Source organism: Micromys minutus (genome assembly GCF_963924665.1).
Source record: "Micromys minutus genome assembly, chromosome: 33".
Lineage (NCBI taxonomy): Eukaryota > Metazoa > Chordata > Mammalia > Rodentia > Muridae > Micromys > Micromys minutus.
In genome coordinates this window covers 16,842,705-16,866,595 of record NC_137968.1, presented here as the reverse complement: position 1 = coordinate 16,866,595, position 23,891 = coordinate 16,842,705, and the positions used below count along the sequence as shown (strand labels likewise).

Sequence of the window (23,891 nt, the reverse complement as noted above, 5' to 3'; positions counted from 1 at the left end):
TATTCATCTTTCTCCAGATCTTTCTCTAACTTCCTTCTCTGGTCTTGTCTTCCATCTCTATTCGTGAGCTTCACTTGAAGGCACAGGTTTGCATAATTCCCTTGTCCATTTTTTTTTATATTTAGCTATTTATGATTATTTATTCTGTAACCATATATAAGCATACATACATACATACATACATACATACATATATATACACACACACATACATACATACATATAGGGATAGATATGTTTTCCCTCTGTGTATGTGTGTGTGTGTGTGTGTGTGTGTGTGTGTGACACTGAACACCAGTGTCCTTTTGCCAGAAACATGCTGTACCACTGAGCTATGGCTTTCATCTTATAAGCATATTTGATTAGAAGAGCAATCTTTGGCCAATACCTCGGTCTCTCCTCACCAAAACCACAAGGCAGATTTTGCCCATCATCTTCTCAATGAATTTGGAGTCCCAGCCACACATCACCCGGTTTCTATAAACCTTATCTTCCACACTCTTCGTTTGAGCTTGAGCCCTTGGTGCAGGGTTGTCCGCCTTGGTCTCTGTCCCGCCATGCGCAGCTGTGCCTTGGTTTTTTTGGACACTCTTGCTGCTGCAAGAGTTTCTCACATAACGCAGTGCACAGGCTTCCCTGTGTTATTTCTTTTCCCATCTAACTTAACTTCTCATATTAACAGCAACAGCCATCTCTTGGATGCTGAAGGCCCATCTGTGAGGGGTTAATTGATTTCCTTCCATCACTCCATATTTATTTTCTTTATTTTTTTTTCTCGCTTCCAGAAGCGTGCTCTGAACCAAAGGCCATGGCAGCCGCTCACGCTGGCAAACCCCGGCTTTTATTATTTCTTCCCTGGCAACAACTATTTATCCAGCTTGTCAAGCTGTGGAGGACATCGCAGCGACCATCTGTTTCCCTCTGTCTGAATCCTTTAATGCAGTCAGACTCCACTTTCTGGAGCACTCCTTGGACGGACGCTGTTCTCATTTTTCTCCATTTCCCTTTGCGGGCTTTGGCAGCTCTTCCGAGGCTGGCAGTTTTGCTCCACGCTTGCTCATTTGATTAGCGTCCTGCTCTCAGAATTAACTGTGTAGCTTCCGCAGTGTGCTCCCCGAGTCGGTGACCCCTTAATCCTTGAAAACTTGAAAGGATGCTTTCTGTCTCATCTCTGCTGACACCATCTCTCTTTGGTACCAAGTTCTGTTAGTTCAACCACTTAGGCAGCTCTTACACGCCCTGCTCTCCTGAAGTGCTCTCTGTTCAAGCTTCCATCTTTTCTTTTGTGGACGGGGATAAAAACCTGTTTCCTCTAGGCAAGCCACAAATGCCAAGTGATTTTCCTAAAACGCTCAGCATCGCTTCAGGACTGGGCCCAAGCTAAGCCTGCTCATCCATTTTGGGTATGACATGCATGATCTTCTAAAACGTCTCTGCTGTTCCTGCTCTCTGCTAGAATATTGTGCTATGTCTCAATAATTATTTTCTTCCCTTGAACAACCCTTCCACGATCCTGACTTTGGTGGAGAGTTGGATGAGTTCTACTCCTTGAAGACATATTGTGCTATGTCTCAATAATTATTTTCTTCCCTTGAACAGCCCTTCCGTGATCCTGACTTTGATGGAGAGTTGGATGAGTTTTACCCCTTGAAGACATTTGGCGCCATGGAAAGAAATACCAGACAGCTGAGCTCTGAGGCATGGAGATGCTACCAACACACAGCCGGTCTCAATGGTGGATGCTTCTGAACAGCCTACAATGAATGCATGGGAGAGCTGTATTTATAAAAACACATCAGCTACTCAGTTTTGTATTGGGAGGTTTGTACTGAGGATGTTATAAAGCATTGTTCCAACAGACCAGCTTTCTCAATTCATGATATTTCCTTATGTGCCTACACAGAGAAACACACAACAGCAATCTTTACTCCCAACAGAGCTCTCTCCCCCTCTCTCTCTCTCTCTCTCTCTCTCTCTCCCCTTCTCTCTTCCCCTCCCCCTTCCTCTCTCCCTCCCTCCTTTTCTCCCTCCCTCTCCCCCATTCCCTCACTTACCATTTTCTTTTGTCTAATAGGTACAAGACTTTTGGGGATACACATCCCAGGGTCCAATGATGCAGGGTACTCTATAGTCACAATATGTCAAACCTAGACAGAAGATTTGAGTTTTGTTGTCTCTCGCCAGTGAGAATTAAAAATTCGGATTCTTACCGGAGTGTGCAAAGCACCGCAGAATTTGTTATAAACTATTACAGAAGAGTGAGAAATTGAGGAAATGATTCCTAATAAAACTCAGAGTAACTTTCAGGAGTTGGAGACATTTCCAAGAGAGGAAGAAGCTCTCAAACCCTTTTTATGGAGAAACATGGAAGAAACTAGACAAAACCTCAGGTGATCTCTGCTGATAATGGTTGGTTCTCTGGGCTATTGTGAGCTCAGCTAATGCAGGATGCACATCCTCTACCCTTGACCTCCTAGCTCAAACAGGGAGATGACTGTGTACCATTCCTTTGTGCTTAACCACTGAGATATGCTTAAAGATCCCTTCTATCCAGGCCTACCTTGAACTTGGTTATATGCTCACCTTGACTGTCTGCTGGCTATTAGCCGCTGACTGCGGCTGCTGCTTCCAGACTTGTAGGCTGTTCAAGTGCTGCTAATTACATAGAACTCCACTGTCCTCACACTGGCAGGACCAGCCCATGCATGTACCACAGGGTAGATTCACTTCCTAGATGTTGTATCTGAGTCATCCAAAGTGGTCTACCAGGGAGCATTGGTGTTGTTGTTGTTGTTGTTAAAAGCCATCCTTACTTACAATTTAGTCTTTTACAATTAGCTTACTGGACATGAGAGTCTACTAAGGAAAACAGTCCCCTCCCTGTATTCCTCAAGAGCGTGAAGATAAAGGAGCGATTGGCCTGCTGTCACTGGCTCTGAACCCCATCCCTTCTTTAATATGTCTACTTGGGTTATCTTATTCCCAATTATAAACTCTCTCGGTGTGTCCGCACTTTGACATGTTAAACTTTCATCTTCCTTCCTCTACCATCCTTTTCCAGCCTCGAGTCACAGGCCTGCTGTGCTCCAGAATGTGGTTTGGGATGTTTGCCTTTATCTCTTCATAGTTTCCCCTGAAGTTTTTATGTGTGTGTGTGTGTGTGTGTGTGTGTGTGTGTGTATGTAGAGAGAGAGAGAGAGAGAGAGAGAGAGAGAGAGAGAGAGAAATTTTTTAGATTACCTTTGCCTTACATGTTTTCAGAATACAGAGCCGACTTTGTTACTTGTGAGCAGCTTTCACAGAACACATATATCCCACATATCCAGTGGAAAGAGATGGGAAAAGCCATTTCTAGAATGTGACAGCTTTGAAGTTTCTTACTGGTAATAAGATTTAACTGCTTTATCTTAGCAATACAGAAGACAGTAATCTTTATTTCATGGTTTTGAAAACGCACACGCACACAAACACACACACGGTCTTGTGCAGTCTTAGAGATTCAATAAAGGTTAATGGTTTTTTTTTTTTTTTTTTACTGTCTCTAGGCATATTATAGGCAATATGCAGGATTGGATAGCTCCCCCATGAATGAGCCACTTTCACATTGAACATAAGAGTTTTATTCATTACTGCATACTAGAGTCAAGAAAATCTTGAACAGGAGATCGCATGAATCTAAAGTGTCTGAGTCCACAGTGAAAGCCTACATACATTTTTCTTGTAGCAGATAAATGTCTAAAATTAAGGAAGGATGTACTGGATCCACACACTGAGTAAATTATTTCAAAACTTGCCTTTATTAATGCTAAAAATAACCGGATGGAGCTAGAATTCATGGGAGCCATTGTTTTCTCTCTCATCTTCCACAAGAAAAAAAACATAGCACAGAAAGATCCAAAACTCAAACCATGTCACAGAGTAAAGTGGCAGATTTTCAAATTCAGTGCACGTTATCTGATTTTTAAGGTTTAGATTCTCTGATGATGGTTTGTAATGATTATCAACTTTGCAGAGTCTAAGCATAGCTTCGAGACAAGGAATGACCTACCATAAACATGGGCAACACCATTATATACACTTGGGACCCAGACTACACACACTCAAAGGGGATCTGGTTAAGAAGAACAGGCATCCGCCCCTCTCTGCTTTCTGACTGTTGAAGTAACATGACCAGATGCTTCCTCAAGCTTCTGAACTCATAGCTTCGCCACCTCAATCAGGACTTTACCCTTGGACTGACAACCAAAGTACGTCCTTCATTAGGCTACTCTTATGAAGCATTTTATCACCGTGATAAGGGAAGCTACGAACACAGATGCTTATTGGAAGATGAGATAAAATAAACATTCGTTCCAACAGTTCAAAGATTATGCTGTACAATAGGGCTACTATATTGTGCAACGCCATAGGGATGCTATAGAATGCAATGGTATTGTATAGTTATATAATGGGTATGCAACATTGCACAGGAGAAGTGCACTCTTTCGTTGCAGACTAGGTGTTCCATATTGTACAGTGCTATTGCATGGTGATATTATAGAACAGATTAAAAAAAAGAATTTTTGTTTAGTAAAAAAATGCCCACTTCTTTCCCAGAAACACTAAGGTTAATCCAGGCTGCCTCGAGCCAATCCTAGAAAGAGTCGATAGACTGTGAGCGAAGGAGTGCAGGTAGGTATCTGTCTCCTATGTAAAAAGAAATAAGGAAAGTCTTCATCTACATTGCTGATCAGCAAGATATTTTATAACAAGCCTTATAGGAAACACACAAGCAAAAGAGGCAGGGAAGTGGATGGACAACCACTTCACACCAGGAAGGCTGAGATAACGTTCAGTAACTTGAAGATGAATCAGGAAACATCTGGCTGGGATTATATTGACTTTACTCTCACACTTATCGAGCATTGATGAGGCATATATGTGGAACAGTTCACACCACTGCTCAGTCGTGCATGTTCCCCAAGGCACTTACATGGTTATAAAGAGGACCTAGAGAGTTTTGAAGATACCTTGGCTGCTAAGCACTTATTTAAGTTTCTAGTTTTAGGCAAAGAAGAATCGTCCTTGGAGCCAAATTGAGAGACCCATTGAGTGTCACAATTGGATCTTACAGAATGGTACACGCAATCCCCTGAAAAGTCACAGGGATAGAACACTTGCAATAGGGAAAGTAAGTGTAAAGTCATCATGGTTTTCTCCGGAATTAATGATACTGCCACTTCCTTTCAACACGAAGTCCCAGGCCCAGTCTGTGGCTTCAGGTTATAGCTGACATTGGTCTAATGAGGCCCTGTAGACTATCCTGGATACTAAGTCTTTCAGCATGGAGAGAAAGCAAGAGGTTCTCACATACCCTCAAATCTAAAAGGCACAGAAACAACCTCAGTGAGTCTCATGGCTGTTTAACAGGCTAAAGTGCTTCGGATGCCCACCAACTCCCTTTGCTCTTAGCCTTCAGATGAGAGAGTGTGAGATAAACCACAGAGACCTCAGAAGGCCAAAGTTAGTGGGAACAGTGAGTTCAGCAACAGCGGAAGACCAGGAAGGCGGAGGGTGAGGAAGAAGAAACAACTGAATAGGGAGTTTGAGAAAACTGTGGCTTTAATGACCTTAAGTTAATTGATTTGTAGAAAAGGAAGAATGGATTTAAAAACAGGCTAATGGGAATCACTTGACTTACAAAGAAAAGATAAGTAAGGTACCCTGAAAATAATTTGATTAAATAAATTCCCTGTAGACACCTATTATTTTGTTTTTGCAAATGGGTGATGGGTAGTCCCCAAGAATAAACCAAGGCACTCTTCACAAGGCAAAAAAAGACACAATATGCTGAGCCAACAAAATTAGTAGATGGAACTTGAAGAAATTTAATATGTTGAATCATATACTATTTAACATATGGCATTCAACAAATAAGAAAGAAAAACCATGCTTGATTTTATATGAATATTTTACACACACACACACACACACACACACACAAACACATGTACAAAATCATAGCCAATGACTGCCAAGTTAACATTTTAATGTGTGTGTGTGTGTGTGTGTGTATGTGTGAAATGTTTATGTATATATCCATATTTATATTGGCTATAATTTTATGTCCCATGTTTTATCACACACAGCCTTTCTTCCACTGTTAATGAAGTAATGAATGATTTCTGAGAGTGAGAGAGATATAATCATTAATTTAACTGAATCAAGAGTTCTTTCTTCATATCTTGTATTACATAGTTAAAGTTATTGGCATGTTACCAGGGGTTATCAAATGACAGGTACCTATATGACACAGTATGTCTATAATAGATAGTTCTATAGTGAGACTATGCATAATTATACATATATAGCACATAAGGTTACATTAACAAAACATCAGTAATAAAAATTTCTTATTAACAGATTCCTTTAATTGGTAGAGTTTTAGGTAAGACTGGAGTTTTACTATTAGCCAGTAAAAGATACATTGGTAACAGAGTTATCGTTAAGTGTGTAGACCAGTGAAGAAAGTCAGTTTCCCTCCAAGATTCACTTCTGGCCCAAGAAACCAGCCCGTTCTCCATCTATATAGAGCAGCTTGCCCTGAAAGCGGAGCCTTCTGGTTCTCAGCCCGGTTGTGCTTATTTCTCATTTCTACTTTGCTTTGGCTTCAGAGCTTTATCTCAACAAACACTTTCTCTGGAATATATTTCTTTCTTTGTAAGTATGAGTGAAATGAATCAGCAGCAATCAAAGAGACAGCCAGGGTGTGATTAAGCCGCGTGTGCTGGGTAAACAGTGGCTTTGTTCCCTCCATGTTGACAAAATTCAGAGTATTGCAAATTACAAATTTCACTGTGGATTATTCTTGGGAAATGAAAATTGAATTCCGTGCACCATGACTTTACTGCCCTCCTGGCCAGACTTAGAGGATGCAAATGGCTTTGCTTCATTCCTCTTTTGGGTCTTGTAGAGCTCTTGACTAGGGATCAACATCCTAATACTTGGGTTATCAGCAGCACCTGGCTCCCACATTTATTCCAGCAGCGCCATGTTGTGGTCATAAGACCCTGATGTGAGATGCTGCTGCCACCACAGACATCCATATGGCACTTCCGTCCCCAAATTAAACCCCCGGAATGAGATGGGGGCCAAGAGAACTCACTGAGAGCAGTCAGATGGAGCACAGCCAAGCCTGTAATCAAGCAGGCTCATTTGTCAGGAAGGAGTCAGGAGCTTGGGAGAGGAAAGAGAAACACACAGGAGTTGGTTTGAAAGAGAATAAGGGAACGTACAAAAGGAAAAGCCAATGGAGGATGGGGAAGGAACCCTTGAAAGGTTCAGGAGATGAGGTTAAGATTTAGATCAAGAGAGGCAGACAGGGAGTTAACCCTGGACAGGACATTAGAGGAACGATAGCAGGAGACAGACAACTTCAAACTCGTCCATTCAGCAAAGGCACCTGCTTTCTGATAGGGCAGGAGGCCATGCCGGGACTGCCATGTAGACTGGGCTGTTATGCTACAGCTAGGAGGGAAATGTAAAACAGCACAAAACAACAGACACACCATAGGATCTTCACAAGCCTGGAAATGACAGATTGTCTATGTTTCAGTGGTGAAAACAGGGAGGGCAGGAAAGACAGTAGAGAGGGTCTGCAGTTTTAACTGGCCAGTAGTCCTGAGAGCAGTGGTAGTTATACTTACTAAAGAGCCCTAGTTTTCAGGCATGATGCTTAGAGTTCTACGCATATAGACCTGTTTAATGTCACCATACGACTGTATGCAGTATGTCCTACTAGTCCTTCTATCCGTCATGAGATCCTGGGAGATATTCGGCACAAAGATGGATGGGAAGAGACTTAAGAAGTCAATAACCCAAAGCAGGGACAAGTACCCAAACCATCTCTTGGCTTCAACCTCACAGATTAGGGTTTATCTCAAGACACTCAGGCCTCACAAAAGAGGATTTACCAGCTAGCGCTGTGTTAGAGCAGTAACTAGGCAGTTCCCAGGATTCGTTCCTGCTTTTAAGCCAGTACAACATATAAAACCACTGGCACTAACCCATAAATGGCACTTAGATTCTAGGTGTCCTGGGAACCTTTCTTTGAAGTATTTCTCTTTTTCAAAGGCTCTTTATCCCATGAACAAGAGAGTGAGAAACCCATAAACACCAGACCGTGGTGGTTAGAAGCAATGTTCACACTATATTATGTAGGATGACAAGGAGGACATAGCTTTGTTCTAGAAACACACACACACACACACATGGCAACCTTGCTCACATCCACTCTTTCCTAAATGGTGTAAGCAACACAGTAAGAGAAACCTTTGTACTCCCAGAAGCAGAGTTAGGTGTTTGGCAAGCCCTGTGGGCTGTGCCAGCATGCAGCCATTTCTGCCGCCAGCCTCTCCTGGGGGTGGTAGCCCTGTTGCTAACCTGCAGCTGCTTTCTGCCCTGGGGAAATCCAATTTAATCAGAACTTACTGGGCAGGGCTGGCTGGACGCTGAGTAGTGCATGTTGAAGCCTGTTGAATATTGTAGGACAAAGAAAACAAAATAGAAAGTCGTAAGGACGAGATTAGGAATCTTTGGGGGAATTAACAAATGAGAGCCGAGAAGAATTAAGACCAGATGATATGTAGAACAATGGTCCATTAATGAGTAATCCACTAGGGAATTCTGAGAGACAACACAGCGACTGGGGAGGTTCTTGCAAGGAAAAAAAGAGCTAATCCAATGAATGAGTGCGTGTTTGCTCTCTTGAAACCAGCTTAAACGGAATAATTGACATATTATCTGATATAAAATGTCAACTGTAAATAGTATTCCTAACATCAAATAGAAATCAATGGATGAAGCGAAAAAATAATATTTGCAAATTTGAAAAAAAAATATAGCCCCACAATTTGGTTTCTTGGGGAGAGGTTTATAAGAAACTACTAGAAGCATCTTAGTGACAAGAAAGTGCTCTTTGCAGTAGAAAGGGCAGCTCACTTCCTCCTCCTGCCTCCCTCCTGGTTCTGCCAAAAGGAAATCAGATGCGAGTGTCAAGGGGACTTGGTCAGTTCGTCCGCATATTAATTGTTACATTAAAATTTGCTGCAAAAAGGAAGTGCATTGAACATTTGCCTGTGACCAGGGAAAGAAGTGGGAATTAATTATCAGCTGAAGGACGCTTTGGAAAGAGCCCTTTCAAGCATCTGTTATGACCATTTGAAACCCACAGAACTCCTCTGTCCCAGGGTCTCAGCTCCACCCAATTCATTATTGCCTTTGAGGAAGTTTTATTGCTTCCCACATCTGCATCTGTAAGCAGGGCTCTCAGTTTTGTTTTGCTTTTTTCTTCCTCTCTCTTTTTTTATTTTGTCCCCTCTGGGAAAACATTCAAGATACTCTATAACATAATTCATCGACTGTGCTCAGTAAAAAAAAAAAAAAAAAAAAAAAAAAAATTGAGAAGTACTCCCTTTCTTAGAAATCAGAACAAACAGGGGTCTCAGAAGGTGAATATGACACTAAGTGACAAATGTCCAGGAAGATACATCTTAACCTGGTTGCTTTCAACATTGCTATATACTCAGCCTATGACTCTCTTTCTTAGTCTGATGTTCAGGTGTGTGTGTGTGTGTGTGTGTGTGTGTGTGTGTGTGTTATGCATGCATGTTTTCATGGGTGCAAATGTACGTGGAGGCCAGAGGCTGATTTGATGGTCTGCTATCTTTTTCATTGTCTTTCAACTGCATTTACTCTGGAAGGATATCCTACTGAGCTGGAAGCTGGTTAATTCATGTACTATAGCTAGCTAATCAGCTTGCTCTGAGTCTTGCTGACTCTGTTCATGAGCTCTGAATTGCAGGCAGGTTACCCCACCTACCTGGCTTTCACGTACGTTTCAGGAATCTAAATTTTGTTTCTCAGTCTCATGGCCAGTGCTGTATCCATGAAACCATCTCCCCAGTGTAACAGATGAATTTTCATGTCTTGGTGGAAACCTGTACACTTAAAACATAAATTACATGGGCAGGTCATGGTGCCTAAATTCCTAACGCAAATCTTTATTAAGATTATAGCTTTGAAGGCAGCTCTTAAACAACCATTCCAATTACTTATAACCAAAGCTAAATCACATTATCACATTAATGACAGGAAATAACAAGTAGCCAAAAATATGGCTCATGGATAGAAATGTTTTTGATGGGAAATTCAATGAAATGAAGAGAATATGCACTTACAGGGGAGTGGACATGTGGAGAAAGCATTGAGCTTACAGCCAGAGATTTGGTTTTTGAGTCTTTTGTTTCCTGCAAAATGCATAAATTTCCATTGGTCACTAGCAATTTTACAATTGTGTTTGCATGTGTATAGGTATATGGTGTGCATGTGTGTTTACATGTGCATGACCATATGTGAAAAATGCGTTCTTCCATCCATCTGAAAAAAAAAAAGACAAAGCAACAACAAAACAATGAACATGTACATCTCTAAGAATGTGCTTATTGGGCGCCTGCACTGATGGCTTCGGAGCCGTGTAGCTGATTCCTGAGGTGGGTATGGGCCGGGTGCCCGGAGTCTCCAGCGCCATGGCCACCTCCGCCTCCTCCTCCTCCGACGAGCATTTGGAGAAGCTGCAAGAGCTCTTCCGCAGCTTCCTTGAGGACCTACAAGGGGTGCCTGAGCGGCTGTGGGGACCGAAGAGAAGAAGTTAGCTGGTCAGAGATTTTGTTGAAAAGCAACAGGAACCAGGTGTAACGTTGGCAAAGATGGAGGAAGAACTTCGATACGCACCCTGACTTTCCGTAACCCCATGATGTCTAAGCTGTGAAACTCCGCCGTGAGGTGAGAAGTACACCTTTGATAGCCATACCTGGAGACCAAGGAGACCGGAAGTATGACACATACGCCTTAGAGAGTGAGCTTTTGAATCGGCTGCAGTCTCAAAGAACATCACTTCTAGAAGTGAGAGCCTAAACCGGGCCACCCAAAGCATTGAGCGTTCTCATCGGATTGCAACAGAAATGGACCAAATTGGTTCAGAAATCATAGAAGAGTTGTGGGAGCAGCGAGACCAGCTGGAACGTACCAAGAGTATGCTGGTACACACAAATGAAAACTTGAGCGAAAGCTGCAAGATTCTTCGCTCAGCGTCCAGAAAAGGGATAACCAACAAGGTGCTTTTCTCCGCCATCACAACGGTGGATCTCGCCATCCTGGTCCGCCTGGGGTACACAAATTCTTTAGACACCATTGAACTTCCTGTAGGGAAGGCATTGTGGACCAGACTCTTGACTCCAAATGAATGGTGTTGGGGATCTATGTTACTGCTGTGGGTTAACAGTTCAGGAATGCACTGTCTTGTCAAACTCTGGGAGGGTGGGCAATGGAAAACCACATAAAGAAATAACAACAAGACCAGTATGATATACTACGGTAATAAATGGTGTTTATGACTCCAAAAAAAAAAAAATGTGATCACTGTGGACAGGTATGTACCACTGAGAAGACTAGAAGCCAAAACTTCATGAAGGTTGTAGTCAATTGGTACCTGATACAATGTTTGTTAGTGGCTACTGTAGCTGGGATTACAGGATGCATGGAAGATTGTTTCCTTGTTTCCCATCTTCAGACCTGATAGAAACCTATTGAACCAACAACTATTCTAACCCTATGGCAGCAAAGCTGGGTAAACTGAAGTTTTAGATTGTGAGTATTACAACCAAAACATGAATTATTCAGGTGGATTTGGGATTTGTCCACTTACTGAAGCTTCTGCTCTGAGTGCGTATAGCCAATGGCACAGATATATTTTATAAGTGAGAATGTCAGACGGTAGAAACTGAAGGCATGGGCTTCCTTCTGTAGGCCTGCTGCTCGAAACTCTTTCTTTGCTGAGTAAATGGTCAGTACTTTGCGTGGATGTTCACACACGCTTTGTTTACTGTCTGGTTACCAAGAGAGGTCCTTCTTCTAAAACAACTTCAGATGCTAAGCAGAATGTCCAAACTCTCCAGCTCCAGGATGCTAACACTTACTGTTACATGATAAATATGATCCACATTATCGATGATCCAAGCACTGAGTCTATGAATTACTTTTTGATGACTCGATTGATAAGCTATGAAGTATTTATAATTAATAAGGGTCTAGAGTTGGAAACACATTTTCATCTTTTCCTGTAGTTAACAAGCTTCATCTAAACAACAACACAGCTGAGCTTAGGAGAGGGAAATTTGCTAATTGTGTTCCCCTTTTGTGAACATTAGAGGTGATGAAGGGTTTTGTTTATTTAAAACTACTTGAGCTCTGTGAGCTGCAAGGTTGAAATTCCGGGTGAGTAGAAATTGTTTAATGTGCTGAGCATACACATAAAGTTTCCATTATTCATCAGCTCCAGTTTTTTACACTTTCCTATGCATTCACTGAGACTGCATACATTATACAGTGATGGATAGGGTGCTGATTAAATAAAATTTGTTACTCTTGCTCAGAATACATATACTTTCACATTAACATAAGGAATTATAAATGGTGCCCTTAAATATGACTATGTATTTATACCAGATTTGCACATCCGGGTTAGCCAGCGTTATAACCACAGTTTGATAGACAAGAAATGTTTTTTTTTTTTCTTTCCTTGGCTTTATAAAAGATACTGTTCACTTCTGCTCACTAAGACTAAGAAAGGAAACTAAAGCCCTAAGCATTGTAATTGGGTCGTTGGTGAGTTCTTCTCGGTGTGCACAGTGGTGTGCTAGGTAAGGGTTCAGTCTTTTCTGAATGACACAGGAGAAACTTAGGTCTTCTACGGCCCTCAGAGGAAGTCATGTCTACACATATAAAAGTCTCTAGAAGTAGTAATAAAATACACTAAGCTTAGTGTAACACCGAATTTCTAAGCTAAAAATCATGGAGTTCTTTTGTCCTTCAAAGAACACTGGGAGGCCTCTCATAGTTTCTCTTCCTCTTCTTAGGGTCTCTCAGTTTTTACAGTGGCTGTACAAAAACCACTGGATTTAACCAATCTATCTATGACTGACAGACATTTCAGTTGTCAGCAAGCTGTTTCAGTCTGCTCACAGCCAGTGTGTGTGTGTGTGTGTGTGTGTGTGTGTGTGTGTGTGTGTGTGTGTGTGTGTGTTTGTGTGTTTGTAAACCTTGGGATGCAAGGTTTTGACTTGATCTTGATGTCAAGCCAACAGCACAATTTCAAAAACCAACCAAACTTCACTACAAATAGATCAGAGTACAGCAAGCTGTCCTTCACAGTGGAAATCTGATGGCTTCTTTGTAGTGATGATTAGAGAAACGTTAGAGATGATTAGGTGATAACACAAGACACAGACCAAGACCCATCTGCTACATTGCTGCAAATGCCAGGTCTCTGGTTGGCCCAGGTCCCATTCTAGATGTGAATATACATTCTGTCAAGTGTCAAGCCCCTATCAGAAGCAGTAGGTGAACAGCTCCACTGCCTAGCTGAGCAAATATAGGATGTTGCCTCTGCTGGTCCTAAACCTTCTGATGCCTGAGAAGTTTCTACTCAGCCTTCAGCTCCTGTTTGCACTGATGAACATAATTCTTCAATCACTGTTTGACCAAATCACTTATTAATTTGCAATAAGGGACCAGATATATTCTTATGTATAAACTTCATAATGATTTCTGCATTTTGGAAAACCACTAGGTTCATCCAATTCTCATTATGACTGTGATATTCACATAAATTCAGAACAACAGTATTACTGAAAAGTATCCAGAACAATTTCAATCATCAGTGTTGCTTTTTCTGAGCACTGGTACCTAGTGTTGAACTCACTGCTGTAGCCCTGCATCACTACCTGACATCATCCTTCCTCCTCACATCATTCCCAGTCTTTAACACCTTTCTTCATCTTCTTTATGATGGAGGTAAGGAAGAGTGTTATTCAAGGACCCAGAGCCTATCCAAAGCCCTTTCCATAACCTCTCCTAACCTAGTAGAATCTTGTTTGGTCTCATTAGATAGTTGTCATGGTTAGCTTTGTATCTTTGTTTTCAAAAGTCATGTGCTCTCTCTTACCTAGCCTACAAACCAACTGAAGTCAATGACCATCTTCCCACTGTTTCAGATTTAATTTTCTCATGTATATGCAGTCAATGATGTCTAGCTTAACATAGAATCTGCTAGGTAACCACTTCAGTGGTTCTCTTTACCAGGAGTTGGCAATTATCTTTTAAAAAATGTAGCACACCTAGGTTAAGTCACAGTACTTAAAATTACCATTCATTTTCCTAATGCATAAAATGTATTATTGCCCTTGAAAAATAGAATGTCTCCTTGCAAACCTTTGGCAATTTTTAGAGCAATATCATGTTAAAGGAGACTTATCTAAATGTATTGACTAGTGGTAATTAGGAAATTGAATAATGGTAACTAGTTTTGGAGGAAAAAATGTTCTCATATGTTTTATGAGACATTGATACAGCTAAGACCTATTCTAGGACTCCGGATCAAAAAGTAAGACAGGCAGAGCCCTTGCTCTCATGGAGCAAGTGCACAGAATATCTTTGGCTCTTGAGAAACTATGAACCCAACCTTGGAAGGAGAGGAAGAAGAAATATGAATGGCCATTTGGGATTCTGGACATAAAATATATGCACCACCTATTTTATGCAGACATGCTCATCTGCGGCTGCATAAAATGGGGCCTTTTTATTATTCTTTTATGGATCGACCATAGACTGTGCAATACAAGTGAGACATAAAAAGAAAAATTGAAAAGATGAGATCTGACTAAATAAATCCCTTGAAAGCTTTTTGTAATATATATAAATATATATTTATATTATATTATATATTTATTCCACCATGAGAATAAATTCCCTTTGCCCTGTATTTTTGTTTGTTTGTTTGTTTGGGTTATTTTTTGTCTTTGCTTTGACTTGTTTTACTTTTTTTGGGGGGGTCTTTTGCTACTGTTCCTTTCTAGGTCATCAAAAATGAAAATATATTAGGAGACTGGCAAACACGTTAAAAAATTCCTTGCAAGACCTCAGAGTCAACACTGTCCATTTTCAAACCGGAAGGAAATACCCGAAATGATGCATATAACAATGGCACTCAACAGCACTGGGGGACCCAGAGGTCCCTTCCCATTTGTGTCAGCTGATAGCTGTGACATTAATAAGAAACAGAAGTCAAACAAATTATGAGGCAGTTTCATTGACAGCTTTCAGATTGTCATCAAGGACATTTTTAACACATCAGTGTGAGATGATCCTCATGATAAAGAAATGAGGGATGTTCTACAAACAAATAAAATCAGGAGCTGAAGCAATGCGACATTTACTGTACAAGTCAAACTTGTATATATATGAATAAATGGGCTACAGATATGTTATAGCCCTAATGTGATCCTTTTCTTAGAAATTTCCAAGCCAACGGGGGTGGCAGATGAATGATTGGGAAATAGAATCAGAACGTCCTATGATAAAAATGAGATATTGATTCTGTGAGATTTTAATTTAGATTAGTTCACTTAGAAAAAGTAATAAATTGGAGTGTGCTCAACACAGCTCACATTGGAAATGACTTATCAGAATTCCAGAAGGAAGCCTTGGGCAAGTCATAATTTTCTCTGTAGCACTCACCCAGGTTGCCCACACTAAATTACAGCATCTTTGCAAATAATTTGGACAAGAACAAGACAAGTAGTATATCCCCAAATGACAAATGGGAACCTGCCTCTATGCCAGAAGGAAAAATGGAGAAAGAACAGGAAGTGAGCGTCTGGTGGTTATAAATTAAGAAGACAGCAGCTGAACTATCAGACATGGTGTAAATCATGCCAAATAGTTGTCTGGTACTTATAAAAATGATAATTTCAAGTGGTCAGATGAAAGCAACTATCTGTGAGTAAATTTAAAATAAAGGTTTTTAACATTCTTATCTAGGTTTCTTAGGCTTTTAATGTACTAATTCTCAATTTTGGTGTGAAGGAATTTTTTTCTTCATTCTTAGCTTTCTTCATATCTTATGTATGGAAATTAAATGCAACAGTGCACATAAATCAGCTAACACAATACTTAGCCTGCACTAGGACGCAGATAAAAATTACAGTCAATTCAGTGTTTGAGCTCTTATTAGTAGTCAATGACTGAAGAAAATATTCTTCCTAATATATTTACTGGTGGAGCTTAGAGAATAGAACCCCAATGTACACAATTGTGTTTCACTTTTGCATTTTGTTTTAAGTTTTTGGCACTAAATTCATAATCAGAGAACCTGAAAAATGCATCATTTTATGGGTATACCACTAACTGAAGACTTGAAGATCTGTACAGCTATGTTGTGCTTCATAAATTCTTCTACTGATGCATGTCATCTCCATTAGAAAGGTTTGGTTCTCTCCCTCTTCCTCTCCCTCTTCCTCTCTCTCTCCCTCTCCTTCTCTCCCCCTCCATCTCCTCTTTTCCCCTTCCTCTCCTTCTCTTCCTCCCCCCTTTCTCTCTCTCTCTCTCTCTCTCTCTCTCTCTCTCTCTCTCTCTCTCTCTCCTCAACAATTCTCATTTTGATCAGCTTTTCTTTCTGGTTCATTTGGATAAGCTGACCTTTTTCAAGTTCCTTTTCCCCTGATTGTTATTATTATTTTCTTATTTTCTGGTGGGATAGTTGGTAGACAGAGCTGTCATTAGAATTGCTCACTGCCTTCTGTAAAGCATGACTTACTTTCTCTTCTGGAAGGTTCGATACTTACCTCCTTAAAAGCAAGCTTCTTTGTTAAAGGTTTAGTCTCTGTAGCATGCTGGGCTGCTTCAGAGGCCATTAAGCTTAATGAATTAACTTTTTTTAAATTTCCTGAACTGTATATGAGGTACCTACTAAAAGATAAATTTTACAGGTCCTGATTTATTACAAAGAAATTTTCTTTTCAATAGAAGCTTCCAGAGTGAACTTTTCATGCTAGTCTGAGAGGAGCAAACTTTGGTCTCAAGTGCTACATAATACATCAGATGTTACTTCTGTATTCTTGGACTATTATAGAACCAAGCTATCAGCTACATCAAAGATTGTCTGCCCACATAAAGACACACTGACAATAGACAAATCCCTTTTCTCTCCAACTGGTTTTTCCCCCTCATAGAATTCCATTGAACAGGGATCATTTTTCCCCTTTTGAAACGATACTTTAAATTTCACACATATTTATCAAAAAAACATCAAAGAGAAATAGGTAATTTTTTATCACAAAGGTGTTTTTCTTTCTTCCATGGAGCCCGCAAAAGAAGAACCCCATGGAATGATCAGAGACCCTTTTCAGAAGCAGGTCTTCAAAGCACTTCTTCAGCCCAGTAGTCCCATTTCATAGTGCAGGGTCTCCTGGAGTCACCTCACACCCCATCACTCCAATCTGAGACTTCAAAAAGAATTCCTGACTCAGGAAGGAGGAAACAGAAGAGGAGGAGCACCTGACCCACCCATCACAGAGACAGCCCCAGGATAGGAGGCAGCTCTGTGACGTCACTTTCCTGGCTCGCTGTACCACAGAGGTACCTGTTGCTTGCAAAGAGCTCATTGGCTTTCTTCATACCCCTGTTCTGATCCCACCTCTGATATCTATAAACAGATAGCCTAGAAGAAACTCTACCCCAACAAATTTTGCCCATCATCCCAAGAATGGCCATCCGAGATCAGCTTCAGCATCTTTCTAACCTCTCCCTGCTTCCGGACCTCGTTTGTGAGTTACTAAATTTAAATTAAGATTTAAATTTTTTTTAAAGTAAGATCATTGAAGTGCTATAGGAAATGCAAAAGAGGAAGGGAAATGTGAACAAGAATTTTGATAGGAGGTTCTGAGATTGAGACCTGCAACATGACAGCAAGGGCTGGAAGCAGTGAGGATGAGCCGTAAGAATGCCTGAGGCTGCTAATTCTGCACAAGCCTTGCGGGTGAGAGTGACAGTGGGGGAGGGTGAAAGACTGCTTAAATATTCAGACTTGAAACCGAAGCTCCAAGCATGGCACAAATTTTATTATGCCTGTCATCCCTTGTTCGGTCGGCCTTTATCTTGAGTGAAATGCAAGGTTATTTTAAGGTTCTGAAAATGATAGGATCATAGAGTTCCACAGGGTAACGCTGACTATTTGTTCAAGAGAAAGGCCAGAGGAAGCTATAGCAGAAGCAGAGAAATGGTGACCAGTCTCTACCCAAAGAAGATAGGACTCCTTGTGTCTGGGGCTAATAAGAAACTGGGACGCTAAACACACTGTGAACACTGGGAATGCAGAATTAACCACCCTCCCTGAAACATAAGATGCTCACTGTGAAGAAACTCGAAGTGTCCAGGATGACTTTGATCTGAGATCCTGGACATAAGAAGATGCTGATGAATCAAAGAAAGAAATTCCGTGGGCGCTGAAGTTTAGAAGACAGGGTTGGATTCTTGCATGTTGTTTGAGAGTATACGTTTTACAGCTCCGAGGGGGAAAACTCAGAAGAGGGGCTGCCTTTGCTCTGGTGAGAAGCAGCACAGAACTGACCTAAAGATGGGGTTTATATGATTTACTGGGGAGGGCAGAGCTTTCCAGGGTGGAAATTTCCAGGATGCAGATTGGTGGGGTTTGAAGTCCTGATCTTGGGATTTTTACTTCGTAGGGCAGTGCTTGTGTCAAGGGGGGGCTAAGTCCAGTTTTTACGGCCCTTAGAGTGTTCTGTAGGCCGAGCCTGGCAGTTGGAGGTCATCAGGGGCAGGGTCAAATGGTAGTGTTTATTACTTTATTTTTATTATTTATTATTTATTATTACTATTACTCTTGATAGCATGGGGGTCCAAATCCTGTCAGTCTTTCTAATCACACATCCATCTACCATGCTCCCAAAGCTTTTTGTAGTCCTTCTTGTCTTTTGTGGTTTCTATCCCAGGATGACTGTTCCTTCTTCTATCCGTGTTTATTTCATTCTACCACTGTGGGCCCGTGTTTTGCCCTGCCACTGAGGCACAGCTGAAATGCTGAACACTTGACGAGAAGCGTGGGCCAGGGCTCCGAAACTCCTGGTCATCCAGATGCATCTAGGTCACAGGAAATTGGGAATAGTTAGGCGTCCTCGGGCCTGTGATGAGGAAGACATGAGAATGAAATCAGCCCTTGAGCAGAGGACAAGCCTGGGGCTGAGGGTAGGGGAACTCTGGCTTAGCTCGTCTGTACAAGTCCTTAGCTTAGTGGCAGTTGTCTGGGAACATAGACGGACCTTCTGTGGGAGACTTGGGCAGCGAGGCTCTGTAGGCTAGGCCTACATGTTCCCCACCGTGGTTCTTGTGAAAGAGACTGCCATTGGTTTCAAACTGTTGAGTGTTCATCATGGAAAATGGGTGCCTATGTCCTCCTCAGAGACAGAATGCCTTTTGTAGGATGGAATATCTGAGTTGGGATATATTTATGGGCCTCTGCATACCTTCTTAGCATGGAGAATTCTGTTCTGGGCTATGTGGTCCTGTTTCCTGTCTAGGAAATACTGCACAAGTTCCAGGCCAGGCATCTAAGGGAGCCACCTACTGTCTCAGGTGGGTGCCTGGGAGCTGGGAACTCTAAACCCGCTCAACCTTACCAAGTTCCCTGGCACGATGCCTTGTCCCACAGCTGTAGTAAGTCAGTAAGTAAGTAAGGTCATATCTCATTGCCAATAAAGAAAAGACAAAGTGTGGAGAGATAGGGGTGGGGAGGAATGTTGACACTCACCTAGCTTTTCCTTTTTATAATTTAGGAGCCCAGCATATAAAATGGTATCACTCACATTCAAAAGGAATTCTTCCTTCTGCCTAAACTTTCCTGTAAACATCCTCGTGAACACACTCAGAACTGTGGTTCTGTGATGACTTTCAATACAGCCGAGTTGAGAGTAACCACTTTCCTTATAGGAAGTATTCTGAACCTTTAACGCCCATCTTTCTCATATTCATTATTAATTAATAGACAGTTAATTACTTATCATTACACTCAATGATTTTTATATCTTGCTAATATCTCTATAAAAAAAATCGATAGCAGGGTTTAAGGAGATCACAGAAAATGGGGCCAAAAGTTTAAAGAGCCAGACATTAGGAATAAAAACAGTCCAAGCGATTTCAGGGCATGAACTCACCTTGCACTGCTGAACCCGGAGAGACCTGGATGCCTTTATAAGGCAAAGCTGCTCGCCATTCTACAATAGATTGAGGAGGCCCCCATAAGTCACCACGCTTGGCTGAGGTCTACACAGATGCCTGCTGTGGGAAGGAGTCAGTTATCAGAAATGTGTTCTTTGATAGGATGCCCATATCCCAGCGGCCCTATCTCCATGGATTTACATAGGCATCTCTGATTAGACTCCAGATTATAAAGAAAAAAATGAAGAGCATATAAAAATTAATAAGGGAAAGCAAAGGGCTCTGGAAGAAGTTGGAGGTGGAAGGAGAAAAGGCATCACCAAAATACATTGTATGCAGGCATGATATTCCCAAGGAAAGGATAGTATTTTAAAAGGAAAACACTTAAATTGTCCTGCTTTTAAAATATGTCCTAGGTGTTTAAAGAATGTGTTAAATTGCAGGAACAAAATAAGAAATTATTCCTTGAAAAGTTTTTTTTTTTTTTTTTTAAATGGAGCATTTGTCATGAAATGTTTTTGAACAGAGGTAGACCTTAAAGAATGGTTTCTGCTTGAGCTTTACCTAACCTAAGATGTTTAACAACAGTATCTGGTACATCACCCAAACCTGAAAGTATTTTATTAAATATGTGTCGTTAGATGCACCGAGTGAACTCCACAAATGTGAACAAAGGCATATGCCGTGTCTCTACTGTCTGAGCAACTGTTTGGATTGAAACCGGGAATTTAAATTTCAGCTGCTTGGATAAAAAGTAACTGTGAAGAATTACTTCACACAAGTCACATTGTCACAACCTTCTGGAGAGAACTGATTCTTAAACATGTCTTAGAAGTGTCAGGCTCTGAAGGCGCCTAGCAACATTGGTTTGCCGATATCATATCGCTCATAAGCAACTGTTTTTGAAAACATCAGCTGCCAGGAGGTGCCAGTCATTCTGATAAATGCTGGAGAACAACTACTTTGCCTCTCTAAATGTGCCTCCTTCTGCTACCCGTCCCCCTGTGATGCCTCCCCTCTCTAATACACATGGACCGCTTCTGCTTCTTCGGTTTCCAGTCTGCTGCGTCTCATTGGAGTTCTTCAGTGATCCTCCACAATGTGTGGGGCTTCTTGCTCACTGGTGTCCAGAGCATCTCATCCTGGCTCCTTTATGGTCTCCCCATGACTTGTGCGTCAGCTGTATCTTCTTTCTGTTGGGATTTTATGAAGGAGAGTCCTAGACATAAAATGCTCCAGAAATGAGCAATTACTTATGACTTGTCTTGTAGTATATCACGGGTCAATTCTAAACGTAGTACCTTGAAAACATATCACTTGGCTTAGTCATCGTACCTTGAAACAGGTAAATCTGGTTTTGTAGACTTTTCTTTTTTTAAAGTGATTTCCTGTTTTCTGTGACTATGATATTGCCGCACTGTTTCTCTATTCCTCTTTCCCCTCCAAACCTTTCCATACATGCTTCCTTGATCCTTTCAAACTCACAATCTCTCTTTTTTACTAGTTGTTGCTAACTATATGTCTAAATGCATAAACACAACTAATTTAGTCTGTATCATCCAATGGATCAGGACATTTGCTGCAAGTTTGTGCCTCCTGGACATGCCAGAAGTTAGAGCCATAAAGTCTCACCTCCCTGACTGCCGAAGTATGAACTGAACTAGAGTAGCAACCACAGACACACTACAGTTCATAGGGAAAGGTCACGAAGTCTCAGCCCTACAATAAAAACTAGAGGCACGTAAGTAATGAGAAGAGCAACAGTCTTCCTCGGGGAAGAGCACAGCCACTGGTTATTCGGTGTCAAAGGTTCGGTCCTCGTGACATCATTACAAGGATCTTAAATGCCTTTTTGCAAACAGCACAGTTTCTCAATGTAAAGGGCTGGGCCATAAGCAGCAGAGCTTCTAACTGTGAAGAAGAAAGCCTGGAATTTAGATTTGACTCCGCCAGTTTCTGTCCTGAAAGGAAATGTCATTGTGTTCTAATGGCGCTTCGGGAACTTCTGACGGACGTGGAGCAGGTTGCATCGTCTCCTCCCTCCCTGCCTCTGCCTTCATTTCCCAAGTGCAGTTGTCTTCTGAAGGTTCCATTTCAAGTAGAGTATGGGAAGTACAGTGGGTGTAGTTGGATTCCTTCCCAGTTGCCAAAAACATGCCTGTGTTATTCTTCCCTTTTCTCTAAGCGTTATGTCTATAGAAAATCACACATGGAGTGTGTGAAGCTATAAAACTCATATTGGTTGTCAGAGCATTAGAGTGAGTGGGAAATATACAAATAGAACTCTACTAGAAAAAGAAATCAATTATGAACAAATCCTAAGCCCACATATCATGCAGGTGATGTTGGATACATGAAATGAATGAAGCAAGACAGTCTCTAAGTGTTTCCAGTCCTTTTAGGACATATACAGAAGGCAAATGGGCATAGCCTGTTAATGTCTTATGAGATGAGCTCACAAAAGAAAACGGCCATTGGATACGAAAAATCTCAAATTCTGGTTACTAAATATCACTGAATAAAACTAAAAGCACATATCAACATTTTTATTTATCTGCCAAACGTGTTTGCTCATCAGAGTTTTAAAAGTCTTAATATGAAAATATGCATTTTGAAGCCCATGCATGTCCACAGTTATAAAGGAAGCATGTTAAAAATCATTAAATCCTCATGTGAAACTTACAGAAGCAAATTAATTCCCAGTGTTTACCTTATGATAAATTAGTGCTAAACTCTGTGTTTAAAAACATGCACTTTCAAACTCAATGAGTGTTGATTTTATGCATTTTGTACCTGATCAATAAGAGAAATAGAAGAGAACATTAGGCATTTCTAAGAACTGCTAAGAAGACTGTGTGTGAAATACTAAGTCCTAATGCTGGAGATATATGACTGTAAAGCCCACGCATTTTTCTCCATAAATTCGAAGCACCATTAGTTTGTGACAAATAGCAAGGACTTTTATGAAGCAGCAGACCATAGTTCAAAGAAATAATGTTTAAATTAAATTAACTGTGAAATGCAGTAATGTGTTTCCCAGTTAAGATGCTCTGTGCAAGCATCTTTGCAGGTTTGCGAGACTTACGTGCTGGATGCTTTTATCTGCACCCTGCTTTGCCTATGGGTTTCATAACTGTGGGTGTGAGTGCATCTGTGGCAGATTCATTTGTGGAAGTCTAGGCAGGTCTGGATTTCTCAAGAAACACACCCAATATTCTAGTTTTACTAACCTATAACTCTTTCTTTGTTATTCTTTGATGGCGTGTTTTCCTGAAAAATGCAGGTTTTATGAAGTCAAATCCCCTATGTTTATGGTTGCCAACTTTAGCCATTGCCCTCCTGCAGCAAATTCCAAGTCAAAATATCATTCTTTACCTTCATCCCATGACAATGCATGAATCTTCTTTTCTACACACTTAGCCCACATGCAGCATATCGACGTTCAACACTAACTCCCTGCTTCGTGCAAACAAAGAGGCTTAATTATATTTCCTGCTGTTGAGCAAGCACAGAGTTTTGTTCACTTGAAACCTGGAGACCTGCTCAGGTCCAGTGCAACCCAAATGCAGCTGTCCAGTTTGCAGCTTCCTTTCATCAGCTCCTGGAGATGCTTTGCAATTTCTCATGAGCCCAGCTACTTAGCTTCACATCCCCATTGCCCCCTGCATTTCTAAGTGCTCTGCCACAAGGTTTGCTGGGAGCATGCTCATCCACACTGCCAGGAATGGAGAATTAATCAAGCTCTTTACGGAAACAGTGACGTGTGCTCATAACAAAAGGAAACA

At 41.2% G+C, this 23,891-nt stretch overlaps 1 pseudogene across 1 annotated transcript; it reads left to right on the top strand.

Moving 5' to 3' along the window:
• Nucleotides 1-10,565: 10,565 nt before the first annotated feature.
• Nucleotides 10,566-11,233, top strand: LOC308414138 (vesicle transport through interaction with t-SNAREs homolog 1B-like; annotated as a pseudogene). Its single transcript has one exon. The product of its transcript is annotated as a vesicle transport through interaction with t-SNAREs homolog 1B-like (transcript).
• Nucleotides 11,234-23,891: the final 12,658 nt, after the last annotated feature.